The 15,143-nt window shown below is 43.4% G+C and overlaps 23 non-coding genes across 23 annotated transcripts; all 23 read left to right on the forward strand.

Moving 5' to 3' along the window:
* The first annotated feature begins 204 nt into the window (after nucleotides 1-204).
* On the forward strand, nucleotides 205-277 carry TRNAK-UUU (transfer RNA lysine (anticodon UUU)). Its single transcript has one exon. It is a non-coding gene; the product is annotated as a tRNA-Lys (tRNA).
* Nucleotides 278-858: 581 nt separating this feature from the next.
* TRNAK-UUU (transfer RNA lysine (anticodon UUU)) lies at nucleotides 859-931 on the forward strand. Its single transcript has one exon. It is a non-coding gene; the product is annotated as a tRNA-Lys (tRNA).
* Nucleotides 932-1,512: 581 nt separating this feature from the next.
* On the forward strand, nucleotides 1,513-1,585 carry TRNAK-UUU (transfer RNA lysine (anticodon UUU)). The gene has a single exon. It is a non-coding gene; the product is annotated as a tRNA-Lys (tRNA).
* Nucleotides 1,586-2,166: 581 nt separating this feature from the next.
* TRNAK-UUU (transfer RNA lysine (anticodon UUU)) lies at nucleotides 2,167-2,239 on the forward strand. The gene has a single exon. It is a non-coding gene; the product is annotated as a tRNA-Lys (tRNA).
* Nucleotides 2,240-2,820: 581 nt separating this feature from the next.
* On the forward strand, nucleotides 2,821-2,893 carry TRNAK-UUU (transfer RNA lysine (anticodon UUU)). Its single transcript has one exon. It is a non-coding gene; the product is annotated as a tRNA-Lys (tRNA).
* A 581-nt stretch (nucleotides 2,894-3,474) lies between these two features.
* On the forward strand, nucleotides 3,475-3,547 carry TRNAK-UUU (transfer RNA lysine (anticodon UUU)). Its single transcript has one exon. It is a non-coding gene; the product is annotated as a tRNA-Lys (tRNA).
* A 581-nt stretch (nucleotides 3,548-4,128) lies between these two features.
* Nucleotides 4,129-4,201, forward strand: TRNAK-UUU (transfer RNA lysine (anticodon UUU)). The gene has a single exon. It is a non-coding gene; the product is annotated as a tRNA-Lys (tRNA).
* Nucleotides 4,202-4,781: 580 nt separating this feature from the next.
* Nucleotides 4,782-4,854, forward strand: TRNAK-UUU (transfer RNA lysine (anticodon UUU)). The gene has a single exon. It is a non-coding gene; the product is annotated as a tRNA-Lys (tRNA).
* A 581-nt stretch (nucleotides 4,855-5,435) lies between these two features.
* On the forward strand, nucleotides 5,436-5,508 carry TRNAK-UUU (transfer RNA lysine (anticodon UUU)). The gene has a single exon. It is a non-coding gene; the product is annotated as a tRNA-Lys (tRNA).
* Nucleotides 5,509-6,089: 581 nt separating this feature from the next.
* TRNAK-UUU (transfer RNA lysine (anticodon UUU)) lies at nucleotides 6,090-6,162 on the forward strand. Its single transcript has one exon. It is a non-coding gene; the product is annotated as a tRNA-Lys (tRNA).
* A 581-nt stretch (nucleotides 6,163-6,743) lies between these two features.
* TRNAK-UUU (transfer RNA lysine (anticodon UUU)) lies at nucleotides 6,744-6,816 on the forward strand. The gene has a single exon. It is a non-coding gene; the product is annotated as a tRNA-Lys (tRNA).
* A 581-nt stretch (nucleotides 6,817-7,397) lies between these two features.
* TRNAK-UUU (transfer RNA lysine (anticodon UUU)) lies at nucleotides 7,398-7,470 on the forward strand. The gene has a single exon. It is a non-coding gene; the product is annotated as a tRNA-Lys (tRNA).
* A 581-nt stretch (nucleotides 7,471-8,051) lies between these two features.
* TRNAK-UUU (transfer RNA lysine (anticodon UUU)) lies at nucleotides 8,052-8,124 on the forward strand. The gene has a single exon. It is a non-coding gene; the product is annotated as a tRNA-Lys (tRNA).
* Nucleotides 8,125-8,705: 581 nt separating this feature from the next.
* Nucleotides 8,706-8,778, forward strand: TRNAK-UUU (transfer RNA lysine (anticodon UUU)). The gene has a single exon. It is a non-coding gene; the product is annotated as a tRNA-Lys (tRNA).
* Nucleotides 8,779-9,359: 581 nt separating this feature from the next.
* TRNAK-UUU (transfer RNA lysine (anticodon UUU)) lies at nucleotides 9,360-9,432 on the forward strand. Its single transcript has one exon. It is a non-coding gene; the product is annotated as a tRNA-Lys (tRNA).
* A 581-nt stretch (nucleotides 9,433-10,013) lies between these two features.
* Nucleotides 10,014-10,086, forward strand: TRNAK-UUU (transfer RNA lysine (anticodon UUU)). The gene has a single exon. It is a non-coding gene; the product is annotated as a tRNA-Lys (tRNA).
* A 581-nt stretch (nucleotides 10,087-10,667) lies between these two features.
* Nucleotides 10,668-10,740, forward strand: TRNAK-UUU (transfer RNA lysine (anticodon UUU)). Its single transcript has one exon. It is a non-coding gene; the product is annotated as a tRNA-Lys (tRNA).
* Nucleotides 10,741-11,321: 581 nt separating this feature from the next.
* On the forward strand, nucleotides 11,322-11,394 carry TRNAK-UUU (transfer RNA lysine (anticodon UUU)). Its single transcript has one exon. It is a non-coding gene; the product is annotated as a tRNA-Lys (tRNA).
* Nucleotides 11,395-11,975: 581 nt separating this feature from the next.
* Nucleotides 11,976-12,048, forward strand: TRNAK-UUU (transfer RNA lysine (anticodon UUU)). Its single transcript has one exon. It is a non-coding gene; the product is annotated as a tRNA-Lys (tRNA).
* Nucleotides 12,049-12,629: 581 nt separating this feature from the next.
* TRNAK-UUU (transfer RNA lysine (anticodon UUU)) lies at nucleotides 12,630-12,702 on the forward strand. The gene has a single exon. It is a non-coding gene; the product is annotated as a tRNA-Lys (tRNA).
* Nucleotides 12,703-13,283: 581 nt separating this feature from the next.
* Nucleotides 13,284-13,356, forward strand: TRNAK-UUU (transfer RNA lysine (anticodon UUU)). Its single transcript has one exon. It is a non-coding gene; the product is annotated as a tRNA-Lys (tRNA).
* Nucleotides 13,357-13,937: 581 nt separating this feature from the next.
* On the forward strand, nucleotides 13,938-14,010 carry TRNAK-UUU (transfer RNA lysine (anticodon UUU)). The gene has a single exon. It is a non-coding gene; the product is annotated as a tRNA-Lys (tRNA).
* Nucleotides 14,011-14,591: 581 nt separating this feature from the next.
* TRNAK-UUU (transfer RNA lysine (anticodon UUU)) lies at nucleotides 14,592-14,664 on the forward strand. Its single transcript has one exon. It is a non-coding gene; the product is annotated as a tRNA-Lys (tRNA).
* The last annotated feature ends 479 nt before the right edge of the window (nucleotides 14,665-15,143 follow it).

Here is a 15,143-nt window from a genome sequence, read left to right on the forward strand (position 1 = left end):
TGCTGCTTACTCCTTTTCCCCACTTTTGCCTCCATAGAGAATACCAGGAGATATAACCTGGCACTTGCTTTCTGTGGCAGAATGTGTGCGGACTTTGGTTTTGTTTGTGTACAGTCCTAAGCAAAAAGGAACATCTCGGAAGGTTCTTCGAAATGCATAGTGAGATGTTCTTCCTAAATGTGCTAAATGGGCTGCTCTGCACGAGCCTGGGTAGCTCAGTCGGTAGAGCATCAGACTTTTAATCTGAGGGTCCAGGGTTCAAGTCCCTGTTCAGGCGCCTTGCCTTTTACCATAAACCTAGCACGTACCTTGACTTCGTTCTTAGGTGATTCTTGAGTGTGCATGAGGATTAAGCGTTGTTCTGGTTATTACATGACTTGTATCCAGCATTATTTCCCTCCGTTGAGTCTGTCTCTAACTTTCAGTCTTCTCTGAGCTGGTGGGTGGGGACTTGCATTTGTGATGTCTTTCAGAAACCGCACACAGAAATTGAAGAATCCTTGTTTTGTTTTTCTCTGTAAAAGTATGTGAGACATTACACAGCCCTAATGATCTGTGTGGCAGTGAATTGAGTTTGGAAAAAAAGCTTAAACAGTTGCTTAATACTGCAGCTGCACCTGACTATACTTAGCCAATTCTTATTGTCTTTGACGATGCTGCTTACTCCTTTTCCCCACTTTTGCCTCCATAGAGAATACCAGGAGATATAACCTGGCACTTGCTTTCTGTGGCAGAATGTGTGCGGACTTTGGTTTTGTTTGTGTACAGTCCTAAGCAAAAAGGAACATCTCGGAAGGTTCTTCGAAATGCATAGTGAGATGTTCTTCCTAAATGTGCTAAATGGGCTGCTCTGCACGAGCCTGGGTAGCTCAGTCGGTAGAGCATCAGACTTTTAATCTGAGGGTCCAGGGTTCAAGTCCCTGTTCAGGCGCCTTGCCTTTTACCATAAACCTAGCACGTACCTTGACTTCGTTCTTAGGTGATTCTTGAGTGTGCATGAGGATTAAGCGTTGTTCTGGTTATTACATGACTTGTATCCAGCATTATTTCCCTCCGTTGAGTCTGTCTCTAACTTTCAGTCTTCTCTGAGCTGGTGGGTGGGGACTTGCATTTGTGATGTCTTTCAGAAACCGCACACAGAAATTGAAGAATCCTTGTTTTGTTTTTCTCTGTAAAAGTATGTGAGACATTACACAGCCCTAATGATCTGTGTGGCAGTGAATTGAGTTTGGAAAAAAAGCTTAAACAGTTGCTTAATACTGCAGCTGCACCTGACTATACTTAGCCAATTCTTATTGTCTTTGACGATGCTGCTTACTCCTTTTCCCCACTTTTGCCTCCATAGAGAATACCAGGAGATATAACCTGGCACTTGCTTTCTGTGGCAGAATGTGTGCGGACTTTGGTTTTGTTTGTGTACAGTCCTAAGCAAAAAGGAACATCTCGGAAGGTTCTTCGAAATGCATAGTGAGATGTTCTTCCTAAATGTGCTAAATGGGCTGCTCTGCACGAGCCTGGGTAGCTCAGTCGGTAGAGCATCAGACTTTTAATCTGAGGGTCCAGGGTTCAAGTCCCTGTTCAGGCGCCTTGCCTTTTACCATAAACCTAGCACGTACCTTGACTTCGTTCTTAGGTGATTCTTGAGTGTGCATGAGGATTAAGCGTTGTTCTGGTTATTACATGACTTGTATCCAGCATTATTTCCCTCCGTTGAGTCTGTCTCTAACTTTCAGTCTTCTCTGAGCTGGTGGGTGGGGACTTGCATTTGTGATGTCTTTCAGAAACCGCACACAGAAATTGAAGAATCCTTGTTTTGTTTTTCTCTGTAAAAGTATGTGAGACATTACACAGCCCTAATGATCTGTGTGGCAGTGAATTGAGTTTGGAAAAAAAGCTTAAACAGTTGCTTAATACTGCAGCTGCACCTGACTATACTTAGCCAATTCTTATTGTCTTTGACGATGCTGCTTACTCCTTTTCCCCACTTTTGCCTCCATAGAGAATACCAGGAGATATAACCTGGCACTTGCTTTCTGTGGCAGAATGTGTGCGGACTTTGGTTTTGTTTGTGTACAGTCCTAAGCAAAAAGGAACATCTCGGAAGGTTCTTCGAAATGCATAGTGAGATGTTCTTCCTAAATGTGCTAAATGGGCTGCTCTGCACGAGCCTGGGTAGCTCAGTCGGTAGAGCATCAGACTTTTAATCTGAGGGTCCAGGGTTCAAGTCCCTGTTCAGGCGCCTTGCCTTTTACCATAAACCTAGCACGTACCTTGACTTCGTTCTTAGGTGATTCTTGAGTGTGCATGAGGATTAAGCGTTGTTCTGGTTATTACATGACTTGTATCCAGCATTATTTCCCTCCGTTGAGTCTGTCTCTAACTTTCAGTCTTCTCTGAGCTGGTGGGTGGGGACTTGCATTTGTGATGTCTTTCAGAAACCGCACACAGAAATTGAAGAATCCTTGTTTTGTTTTTCTCTGTAAAAGTATGTGAGACATTACACAGCCCTAATGATCTGTGTGGCAGTGAATTGAGTTTGGAAAAAAAGCTTAAACAGTTGCTTAATACTGCAGCTGCACCTGACTATACTTAGCCAATTCTTATTGTCTTTGACGATGCTGCTTACTCCTTTTCCCCACTTTTGCCTCCATAGAGAATACCAGGAGATATAACCTGGCACTTGCTTTCTGTGGCAGAATGTGTGCGGACTTTGGTTTTGTTTGTGTACAGTCCTAAGCAAAAAGGAACATCTCGGAAGGTTCTTCGAAATGCATAGTGAGATGTTCTTCCTAAATGTGCTAAATGGGCTGCTCTGCACGAGCCTGGGTAGCTCAGTCGGTAGAGCATCAGACTTTTAATCTGAGGGTCCAGGGTTCAAGTCCCTGTTCAGGCGCCTTGCCTTTTACCATAAACCTAGCACGTACCTTGACTTCGTTCTTAGGTGATTCTTGAGTGTGCATGAGGATTAAGCGTTGTTCTGGTTATTACATGACTTGTATCCAGCATTATTTCCCTCCGTTGAGTCTGTCTCTAACTTTCAGTCTTCTCTGAGCTGGTGGGTGGGGACTTGCATTTGTGATGTCTTTCAGAAACCGCACACAGAAATTGAAGAATCCTTGTTTTGTTTTTCTCTGTAAAAGTATGTGAGACATTACACAGCCCTAATGATCTGTGTGGCAGTGAATTGAGTTTGGAAAAAAAGCTTAAACAGTTGCTTAATACTGCAGCTGCACCTGACTATACTTAGCCAATTCTTATTGTCTTTGACGATGCTGCTTACTCCTTTTCCCCACTTTTGCCTCCATAGAGAATACCAGGAGATATAACCTGGCACTTGCTTTCTGTGGCAGAATGTGTGCGGACTTTGGTTTTGTTTGTGTACAGTCCTAAGCAAAAAGGAACATCTCGGAAGGTTCTTCGAAATGCATAGTGAGATGTTCTTCCTAAATGTGCTAAATGGGCTGCTCTGCACGAGCCTGGGTAGCTCAGTCGGTAGAGCATCAGACTTTTAATCTGAGGGTCCAGGGTTCAAGTCCCTGTTCAGGCGCCTTGCCTTTTACCATAAACCTAGCACGTACCTTGACTTCGTTCTTAGGTGATTCTTGAGTGTGCATGAGGATTAAGCGTTGTTCTGGTTATTACATGACTTGTATCCAGCATTATTTCCCTCCGTTGAGTCTGTCTCTAACTTTCAGTCTTCTCTGAGCTGGTGGGTGGGGACTTGCATTTGTGATGTCTTTCAGAAACCGCACACAGAAATTGAAGAATCCTTGTTTTGTTTTTCTCTGTAAAAGTATGTGAGACATTACACAGCCCTAATGATCTGTGTGGCAGTGAATTGAGTTTGGAAAAAAAGCTTAAACAGTTGCTTAATACTGCAGCTGCACCTGACTATACTTAGCCAATTCTTATTGTCTTTGACGATGCTGCTTACTCCTTTTCCCCACTTTTGCCTCCATAGAGAATACCAGGAGATATAACCTGGCACTTGCTTTCTGTGGCAGAATGTGTGCGGACTTTGGTTTTGTTTGTGTACAGTCCTAAGCAAAAAGGAACATCTCGGAAGGTTCTTCGAAATGCATAGTGAGATGTTCTTCCTAAATGTGCTAAATGGGCTGCTCTGCACGAGCCTGGGTAGCTCAGTCGGTAGAGCATCAGACTTTTAATCTGAGGGTCCAGGGTTCAAGTCCCTGTTCAGGCGCCTTGCCTTTTACCATAAACCTAGCACGTACCTTGACTTCGTTCTTAGGTGATTCTTGAGTGTGCATGAGGATTAAGCGTTGTTCTGGTTATTACATGACTTGTATCCAGCATTATTTCCCTCCGTTGAGTCTGTCTCTAACTTTCAGTCTTCTCTGAGCTGGTGGGTGGGGACTTGCATTTGTGATGTCTTTCAGAAACCGCACACAGAAATTGAAGAATCCTTGTTTTGTTTTTCTCTGTAAAAGTATGTGAGACATTACACAGCCCTAATGATCTGTGTGGCAGTGAATTGAGTTTGGAAAAAAGCTTAAACAGTTGCTTAATACTGCAGCTGCACCTGACTATACTTAGCCAATTCTTATTGTCTTTGACGATGCTGCTTACTCCTTTTCCCCACTTTTGCCTCCATAGAGAATACCAGGAGATATAACCTGGCACTTGCTTTCTGTGGCAGAATGTGTGCGGACTTTGGTTTTGTTTGTGTACAGTCCTAAGCAAAAAGGAACATCTCGGAAGGTTCTTCGAAATGCATAGTGAGATGTTCTTCCTAAATGTGCTAAATGGGCTGCTCTGCACGAGCCTGGGTAGCTCAGTCGGTAGAGCATCAGACTTTTAATCTGAGGGTCCAGGGTTCAAGTCCCTGTTCAGGCGCCTTGCCTTTTACCATAAACCTAGCACGTACCTTGACTTCGTTCTTAGGTGATTCTTGAGTGTGCATGAGGATTAAGCGTTGTTCTGGTTATTACATGACTTGTATCCAGCATTATTTCCCTCCGTTGAGTCTGTCTCTAACTTTCAGTCTTCTCTGAGCTGGTGGGTGGGGACTTGCATTTGTGATGTCTTTCAGAAACCGCACACAGAAATTGAAGAATCCTTGTTTTGTTTTTCTCTGTAAAAGTATGTGAGACATTACACAGCCCTAATGATCTGTGTGGCAGTGAATTGAGTTTGGAAAAAAAGCTTAAACAGTTGCTTAATACTGCAGCTGCACCTGACTATACTTAGCCAATTCTTATTGTCTTTGACGATGCTGCTTACTCCTTTTCCCCACTTTTGCCTCCATAGAGAATACCAGGAGATATAACCTGGCACTTGCTTTCTGTGGCAGAATGTGTGCGGACTTTGGTTTTGTTTGTGTACAGTCCTAAGCAAAAAGGAACATCTCGGAAGGTTCTTCGAAATGCATAGTGAGATGTTCTTCCTAAATGTGCTAAATGGGCTGCTCTGCACGATCCTGGGTAGCTCAGTCGGTAGAGCATCAGACTTTTAATCTGAGGGTCCAGGGTTCAAGTCCCTGTTCAGGCGCCTTGCCTTTTACCATAAACCTAGCACGTACCTTGACTTCGTTCTTAGGTGATTCTTGAGTGTGCATGAGGATTAAGCGTTGTTCTGGTTATTACATGACTTGTATCCAGCATTATTTCCCTCCGTTGAGTCTGTCTCTAACTTTCAGTCTTCTCTGAGCTGGTGGGTGGGGACTTGCATTTGTGATGTCTTTCAGAAACCGCACACAGAAATTGAAGAATCCTTGTTTTGTTTTTCTCTGTAAAAGTATGTGAGACATTACACAGCCCTAATGATCTGTGTGGCAGTGAATTGAGTTTGGAAAAAAAGCTTAAACAGTTGCTTAATACTGCAGCTGCACCTGACTATACTTAGCCAATTCTTATTGTCTTTGACGATGCTGCTTACTCCTTTTCCCCACTTTTGCCTCCATAGAGAATACCAGGAGATATAACCTGGCACTTGCTTTCTGTGGCAGAATGTGTGCGGACTTTGGTTTTGTTTGTGTACAGTCCTAAGCAAAAAGGAACATCTCGGAAGGTTCTTCGAAATGCATAGTGAGATGTTCTTCCTAAATGTGCTAAATGGGCTGCTCTGCACGAGCCTGGGTAGCTCAGTCGGTAGAGCATCAGACTTTTAATCTGAGGGTCCAGGGTTCAAGTCCCTGTTCAGGCGCCTTGCCTTTTACCATAAACCTAGCACGTACCTTGACTTCGTTCTTAGGTGATTCTTGAGTGTGCATGAGGATTAAGCGTTGTTCTGGTTATTACATGACTTGTATCCAGCATTATTTCCCTCCGTTGAGTCTGTCTCTAACTTTCAGTCTTCTCTGAGCTGGTGGGTGGGGACTTGCATTTGTGATGTCTTTCAGAAACCGCACACAGAAATTGAAGAATCCTTGTTTTGTTTTTCTCTGTAAAAGTATGTGAGACATTACACAGCCCTAATGATCTGTGTGGCAGTGAATTGAGTTTGGAAAAAAAGCTTAAACAGTTGCTTAATACTGCAGCTGCACCTGACTATACTTAGCCAATTCTTATTGTCTTTGACGATGCTGCTTACTCCTTTTCCCCACTTTTGCCTCCATAGAGAATACCAGGAGATATAACCTGGCACTTGCTTTCTGTGGCAGAATGTGTGCGGACTTTGGTTTTGTTTGTGTACAGTCCTAAGCAAAAAGGAACATCTCGGAAGGTTCTTCGAAATGCATAGTGAGATGTTCTTCCTAAATGTGCTAAATGGGCTGCTCTGCACGAGCCTGGGTAGCTCAGTCGGTAGAGCATCAGACTTTTAATCTGAGGGTCCAGGGTTCAAGTCCCTGTTCAGGCGCCTTGCCTTTTACCATAAACCTAGCACGTACCTTGACTTCGTTCTTAGGTGATTCTTGAGTGTGCATGAGGATTAAGCGTTGTTCTGGTTATTACATGACTTGTATCCAGCATTATTTCCCTCCGTTGAGTCTGTCTCTAACTTTCAGTCTTCTCTGAGCTGGTGGGTGGGGACTTGCATTTGTGATGTCTTTCAGAAACCGCACACAGAAATTGAAGAATCCTTGTTTTGTTTTTCTCTGTAAAAGTATGTGAGACATTACACAGCCCTAATGATCTGTGTGGCAGTGAATTGAGTTTGGAAAAAAAGCTTAAACAGTTGCTTAATACTGCAGCTGCACCTGACTATACTTAGCCAATTCTTATTGTCTTTGACGATGCTGCTTACTCCTTTTCCCCACTTTTGCCTCCATAGAGAATACCAGGAGATATAACCTGGCACTTGCTTTCTGTGGCAGAATGTGTGCGGACTTTGGTTTTGTTTGTGTACAGTCCTAAGCAAAAAGGAACATCTCGGAAGGTTCTTCGAAATGCATAGTGAGATGTTCTTCCTAAATGTGCTAAATGGGCTGCTCTGCACGAGCCTGGGTAGCTCAGTCGGTAGAGCATCAGACTTTTAATCTGAGGGTCCAGGGTTCAAGTCCCTGTTCAGGCGCCTTGCCTTTTACCATAAACCTAGCACGTACCTTGACTTCGTTCTTAGGTGATTCTTGAGTGTGCATGAGGATTAAGCGTTGTTCTGGTTATTACATGACTTGTATCCAGCATTATTTCCCTCCGTTGAGTCTGTCTCTAACTTTCAGTCTTCTCTGAGCTGGTGGGTGGGGACTTGCATTTGTGATGTCTTTCAGAAACCGCACACAGAAATTGAAGAATCCTTGTTTTGTTTTTCTCTGTAAAAGTATGTGAGACATTACACAGCCCTAATGATCTGTGTGGCAGTGAATTGAGTTTGGAAAAAAAGCTTAAACAGTTGCTTAATACTGCAGCTGCACCTGACTATACTTAGCCAATTCTTATTGTCTTTGACGATGCTGCTTACTCCTTTTCCCCACTTTTGCCTCCATAGAGAATACCAGGAGATATAACCTGGCACTTGCTTTCTGTGGCAGAATGTGTGCGGACTTTGGTTTTGTTTGTGTACAGTCCTAAGCAAAAAGGAACATCTCGGAAGGTTCTTCGAAATGCATAGTGAGATGTTCTTCCTAAATGTGCTAAATGGGCTGCTCTGCACGAGCCTGGGTAGCTCAGTCGGTAGAGCATCAGACTTTTAATCTGAGGGTCCAGGGTTCAAGTCCCTGTTCAGGCGCCTTGCCTTTTACCATAAACCTAGCACGTACCTTGACTTCGTTCTTAGGTGATTCTTGAGTGTGCATGAGGATTAAGCGTTGTTCTGGTTATTACATGACTTGTATCCAGCATTATTTCCCTCCGTTGAGTCTGTCTCTAACTTTCAGTCTTCTCTGAGCTGGTGGGTGGGGACTTGCATTTGTGATGTCTTTCAGAAACCGCACACAGAAATTGAAGAATCCTTGTTTTGTTTTTCTCTGTAAAAGTATGTGAGACATTACACAGCCCTAATGATCTGTGTGGCAGTGAATTGAGTTTGGAAAAAAAGCTTAAACAGTTGCTTAATACTGCAGCTGCACCTGACTATACTTAGCCAATTCTTATTGTCTTTGACGATGCTGCTTACTCCTTTTCCCCACTTTTGCCTCCATAGAGAATACCAGGAGATATAACCTGGCACTTGCTTTCTGTGGCAGAATGTGTGCGGACTTTGGTTTTGTTTGTGTACAGTCCTAAGCAAAAAGGAACATCTCGGAAGGTTCTTCGAAATGCATAGTGAGATGTTCTTCCTAAATGTGCTAAATGGGCTGCTCTGCACGAGCCTGGGTAGCTCAGTCGGTAGAGCATCAGACTTTTAATCTGAGGGTCCAGGGTTCAAGTCCCTGTTCAGGCACCTTGCCTTTTACCATAAACCTAGCACGTACCTTGACTTCGTTCTTAGGTGATTCTTGAGTGTGCATGAGGATTAAGCGTTGTTCTGGTTATTACATGACTTGTATCCAGCATTATTTCCCTCCGTTGAGTCTGTCTCTAACTTTCAGTCTTCTCTGAGCTGGTGGGTGGGGACTTGCATTTGTGATGTCTTTCAGAAACCGCACACAGAAATTGAAGAATCCTTGTTTTGTTTTTCTCTGTAAAAGTATGTGAGACATTACACAGCCCTAATGATCTGTGTGGCAGTGAATTGAGTTTGGAAAAAAAGCTTAAACAGTTGCTTAATACTGCAGCTGCACCTGACTATACTTAGCCAATTCTTATTGTCTTTGACGATGCTGCTTACTCCTTTTCCCCACTTTTGCCTCCATAGAGAATACCAGGAGATATAACCTGGCACTTGCTTTCTGTGGCAGAATGTGTGCGGACTTTGGTTTTGTTTGTGTACAGTCCTAAGCAAAAAGGAACATCTCGGAAGGTTCTTCGAAATGCATAGTGAGATGTTCTTCCTAAATGTGCTAAATGGGCTGCTCTGCACGAGCCTGGGTAGCTCAGTCGGTAGAGCATCAGACTTTTAATCTGAGGGTCCAGGGTTCAAGTCCCTGTTCAGGCGCCTTGCCTTTTACCATAAACCTAGCACGTACCTTGACTTCGTTCTTAGGTGATTCTTGAGTGTGCATGAGGATTAAGCGTTGTTCTGGTTATTACATGACTTGTATCCAGCATTATTTCCCTCCGTTGAGTCTGTCTCTAACTTTCAGTCTTCTCTGAGCTGGTGGGTGGGGACTTGCATTTGTGATGTCTTTCAGAAACCGCACACAGAAATTGAAGAATCCTTGTTTTGTTTTTCTCTGTAAAAGTATGTGAGACATTACACAGCCCTAATGATCTGTGTGGCAGTGAATTGAGTTTGGAAAAAAAGCTTAAACAGTTGCTTAATACTGCAGCTGCACCTGACTATACTTAGCCAATTCTTATTGTCTTTGACGATGCTGCTTACTCCTTTTCCCCACTTTTGCCTCCATAGAGAATACCAGGAGATATAACCTGGCACTTGCTTTCTGTGGCAGAATGTGTGCGGACTTTGGTTTTGTTTGTGTACAGTCCTAAGCAAAAAGGAACATCTCGGAAGGTTCTTCGAAATGCATAGTGAGATGTTCTTCCTAAATGTGCTAAATGGGCTGCTCTGCACGAGCCTGGGTAGCTCAGTCGGTAGAGCATCAGACTTTTAATCTGAGGGTCCAGGGTTCAAGTCCCTGTTCAGGCGCCTTGCCTTTTACCATAAACCTAGCACGTACCTTGACTTCGTTCTTAGGTGATTCTTGAGTGTGCATGAGGATTAAGCGTTGTTCTGGTTATTACATGACTTGTATCCAGCATTATTTCCCTCCGTTGAGTCTGTCTCTAACTTTCAGTCTTCTCTGAGCTGGTGGGTGGGGACTTGCATTTGTGATGTCTTTCAGAAACCGCACACAGAAATTGAAGAATCCTTGTTTTGTTTTTCTCTGTAAAAGTATGTGAGACATTACACAGCCCTAATGATCTGTGTGGCAGTGAATTGAGTTTGGAAAAAAAGCTTAAACAGTTGCTTAATACTGCAGCTGCACCTGACTATACTTAGCCAATTCTTATTGTCTTTGACGATGCTGCTTACTCCTTTTCCCCACTTTTGCCTCCATAGAGAATACCAGGAGATATAACCTGGCACTTGCTTTCTGTGGCAGAATGTGTGCGGACTTTGGTTTTGTTTGTGTACAGTCCTAAGCAAAAAGGAACATCTCGGAAGGTTCTTCGAAATGCATAGTGAGATGTTCTTCCTAAATGTGCTAAATGGGCTGCTCTGCACGAGCCTGGGTAGCTCAGTCGGTAGAGCATCAGACTTTTAATCTGAGGGTCCAGGGTTCAAGTCCCTGTTCAGGCGCCTTGCCTTTTACCATAAACCTAGCACGTACCTTGACTTCGTTCTTAGGTGATTCTTGAGTGTGCATGAGGATTAAGCGTTGTTCTGGTTATTACATGACTTGTATCCAGCATTATTTCCCTCCGTTGAGTCTGTCTCTAACTTTCAGTCTTCTCTGAGCTGGTGGGTGGGGACTTGCATTTGTGATGTCTTTCAGAAACCGCACACAGAAATTGAAGAATCCTTGTTTTGTTTTTCTCTGTAAAAGTATGTGAGACATTACACAGCCCTAATGATCTGTGTGGCAGTGAATTGAGTTTGGAAAAAAAGCTTAAACAGTTGCTTAATACTGCAGCTGCACCTGACTATACTTAGCCAATTCTTATTGTCTTTGACGATGCTGCTTACTCCTTTTCCCCACTTTTGCCTCCATAGAGAATACCAGGAGATATAACCTGGCACTTGCTTTCTGTGGCAGAATGTGTGCGGACTTTGGTTTTGTTTGTGTACAGTCCTAAGCAAAAAGGAACATCTCGGAAGGTTCTTCGAAATGCATAGTGAGATGTTCTTCCTAAATGTGCTAAATGGGCTGCTCTGCACGAGCCTGGGTAGCTCAGTCGGTAGAGCATCAGACTTTTAATCTGAGGGTCCAGGGTTCAAGTCCCTGTTCAGGCGCCTTGCCTTTTACCATAAACCTAGCACGTACCTTGACTTCGTTCTTAGGTGATTCTTGAGTGTGCATGAGGATTAAGCGTTGTTCTGGTTATTACATGACTTGTATCCAGCATTATTTCCCTCCGTTGAGTCTGTCTCTAACTTTCAGTCTTCTCTGAGCTGGTGGGTGGGGACTTGCATTTGTGATGTCTTTCAGAAACCGCACACAGAAATTGAAGAATCCTTGTTTTGTTTTTCTCTGTAAAAGTATGTGAGACATTACACAGCCCTAATGATCTGTGTGGCAGTGAATTGAGTTTGGAAAAAAAGCTTAAACAGTTGCTTAATACTGCAGCTGCACCTGACTATACTTAGCCAATTCTTATTGTCTTTGACGATGCTGCTTACTCCTTTTCCCCACTTTTGCCTCCATAGAGAATACCAGGAGATATAACCTGGCACTTGCTTTCTGTGGCAGAATGTGTGCGGACTTTGGTTTTGTTTGTGTACAGTCCTAAGCAAAAAGGAACATCTCGGAAGGTTCTTCGAAATGCATAGTGAGATGTTCTTCCTAAATGTGCTAAATGGGCTGCTCTGCACGAGCCTGGGTAGCTCAGTCGGTAGGGCATCAGACTTTTAATCTGAGGGTCCAGGGTTCAAGTCCCTGTTCAGGCGCCTTGCCTTTTACCATAAACCTAGCACGTACCTTGACTTCGTTCTTAGGTGATTCTTGAGTGTGCATGAGGATTAAGCGTTGTTCTGGTTATTACATGACTTGTATCCAGCATTATTTCCCTCCGTTGAGTCTGTCTCTAACTTTCAGTCTTCTCTGAGCTGGTGGGTGGGGACTTGCATTTGTGATGTCTTTCAGAAACCGCACACAGAAATTGAAGAATCCTTGTTTTGTTTTTCTCTGTAAAAGTATGTGAGACATTACACAGCCCTAATGATCTGTGTGGCAGTGAATTGAGTTTGGAAAAAAAGCTTAAACAGTTGCTTAATACTGCAGCTGCACCTGACTATACTTAGCCAATTCTTATTGTCTTTGACGATGCTGCTTACTCCTTTTCCCCACTTTTGCCTCCATAGAGAATACCAGGAGATATAACCTGGCACTTGCTTTCTGTGGCAGAATGTGTGCGGACTTTGGTTTTGTTTGTGTACAGTCCTAAGCAAAAAGGAACATCTCGGAAGGTTCTTCGAAATGCATAGTGAGATGTTCTTCCTAAATGTGCTAAATGGGCTGCTCTGCACGAGCCTGGGTAGCTCAGTCGGTAGAGCATCAGACTTTTAATCTGAGGGTCCAGGGTTCAAGTCCCTGTTCAGGCGCCTTGCCTTTTACCATAAACCTAGCACGTACCTTGACTTCGTTCTTAGGTGATTCTTGAGTGTGCATGAGGATTAAGCGTTGTTCTGGTTATTACATGACTTGTATCCAGCATTATTTCCCTCCGTTGAGTCTGTCTCTAACTTTCAGTCTTCTCTGAGCTGGTGGGTGGGGACTTGCATTTGTGATGTCTTTCAGAAACCGCACACAGAAATTGAAGAATCCTTGTTTTGTTTTTCTCTGTAAAAGTATGTGAGACATTACACAGCCCTAATGATCTGTGTGGCAGTGAATTGAGTTTGGAAAAAAAGCTTAAACAGTTGCTTAATACTGCAGCTGCACCTGACTATACTTAGCCAATTCTTATTGTCTTTGACGATGCTGCTTACTCCTTTTCCCCACTTTTGCCTCCATAGAGAATACCAGGAGATATAACCTGGCACTTGCTTTCTGTGGCAGAATGTGTGCGGACTTTGGTTTTGTTTGTGTACAGTCCTAAGCAAAAAGGAACATCTCGGAAGGTTCTTCGAAATGCATAGTGAGATGTTCTTCCTAAATGTGCTAAATGGGCTGCTCTGCACGAGCCTGGGTAGCTCAGTCGGTAGGGCATCAGACTTTTAATCTGAGGGTCCAGGGTTCAAGTCCCTGTTCAGGCGCCTTGCCTTTTACCATAAACCTAGCACGTACCTTGACTTCGTTCTTAGGTGATTCTTGAGTGTGCATGAGGATTAAGCGTTGTTCTGGTTATTACATGACTTGTATCCAGCATTATTTCCCTCCGTTGAGTCTGTCTCTAACTTTCAGTCTTCTCTGAGCTGGTGGGTGGGGACTTGCATTTGTGATGTCTTTCAGAAACCGCACACAGAAATTGAAGAATCCTTGTTTTGTTTTTCTCTGTAAAAGTATGTGAGACATTACACAGCCCTAATGATCTGTGTGGCAGTGAATTGAGTTTGGAAAAAAAGCTTAAACAGTTGCTTAATACTGCAGCTGCACCTGACTATACTTAGCCAATTCTTATTGTCTTTGACGATGCTGCTTACTCCTTTTCCCCACTTTTGCCTCCATAGAGAATACCAGGAGATATAACCTGGCACTTGCTTTCTGTGGCAGAATGTGTGCGGACTTTGGTTTTGTTTGTGTACAGTCCTAAGCAAAAAGGAACATCTCGGAAGGTTCTTCGAAATGCATAGTGAGATGTTCTTCCTAAATGTGCTAAATGGGCTGCTCTGCACGAGCCTGGGTAGCTCAGTCGGTAGAGCATCAGACTTTTAATCTGAGGGTCCAGGGTTCAAGTCCCTGTTCAGGCGCCTTGCCTTTTACCATAAACCTAGCACGTACCTTGACTTCGTTCTTAGGTGATTCTTGAGTGTGCATGAGGATTAAGCGTTGTTCTGGTTATTACATGACTTGTATCCAGCATTATTTCCCTCCGTTGAGTCTGTCTCTAACTTTCAGTCTTCTCTGAGCTGGTGGGTGGGGACTTGCATTTGTGATGTCTTTCAGAAACCGCACACAGAAATTGAAGAATCCTTGTTTTGTTTTTCTCTGTAAAAGTATGTGAGACATTACACAGCCCTAATGATCTGTGTGGCAGTGAATTGAGTTTGGAAAAAAAGCTTAAACAGTTGCTTAATACTGCAGCTGCACCTGACTATACTTAGCCAATTCTTATTGTCTTTGACGATGCTGCTTACTCCTTTTCCCCACTTTTGCCTCCATAGAGAATACCAGGAGATATAACCTGGCACTTGCTTTCTGTGGCAGAATGTGTGCGGACTTTGGTTTTGTTTGTGTACAGTCCTAAGCAAAAAGGAACATCTCGGAAGGTTCTTCGAAATGCATAGTGAGATGTTCTTCCTAAATGTGCTAAATGGGCTGCTCTGCACGAGCCTGGGTAGCTCAGTCGGTAGAGCATCAGACTTTTAATCTGAGGGTCCAGGGTTCAAGTCCCTGTTCAGGCGCCTTGCCTTTTACCATAAACCTAGCACGTACCTTGACTTCGTTCTTAGGTGATTCTTGAGTGTGCATGAGGATTAAGCGTTGTTCTGGTTATTACATGACTTGTATCCAGCATTATTTCCCTCCGTTGAGTCTGTCTCTAACTTTCAGTCTTCTCTGAGCTGGTGGGTGGGGACTTGCATTTGTGATGTCTTTCAGAAACCGCACACAGAAATTGAAGAATCCTTGTTTTGTTTTTCTCTGTAAAAGTATGTGAGACATTACACAGCCCTAATGATCTGTGTGGCAGTGAATTGAGTTTGGAAAAAAAGCTTAAACAGTTGCTTAATACTGCAGCTGCACCTGACTATACTTAGCCAATTCTTATTGTCTTTGACGATGCTGCTTACTCCTTTTCCCCACTTTTGCCTCCATAGAGAATACCAGGAGATATAACCTGGCACTTGCTTTCTGTGGCAGAATGTGTGCGGACTTTGGTTTT

The sequence above is a fragment of the Anomaloglossus baeobatrachus genome, chromosome 1 (genome assembly GCF_048569485.1).
Source record: "Anomaloglossus baeobatrachus isolate aAnoBae1 chromosome 1, aAnoBae1.hap1, whole genome shotgun sequence".
Lineage (NCBI taxonomy): Eukaryota > Metazoa > Chordata > Amphibia > Anura > Aromobatidae > Anomaloglossus > Anomaloglossus baeobatrachus.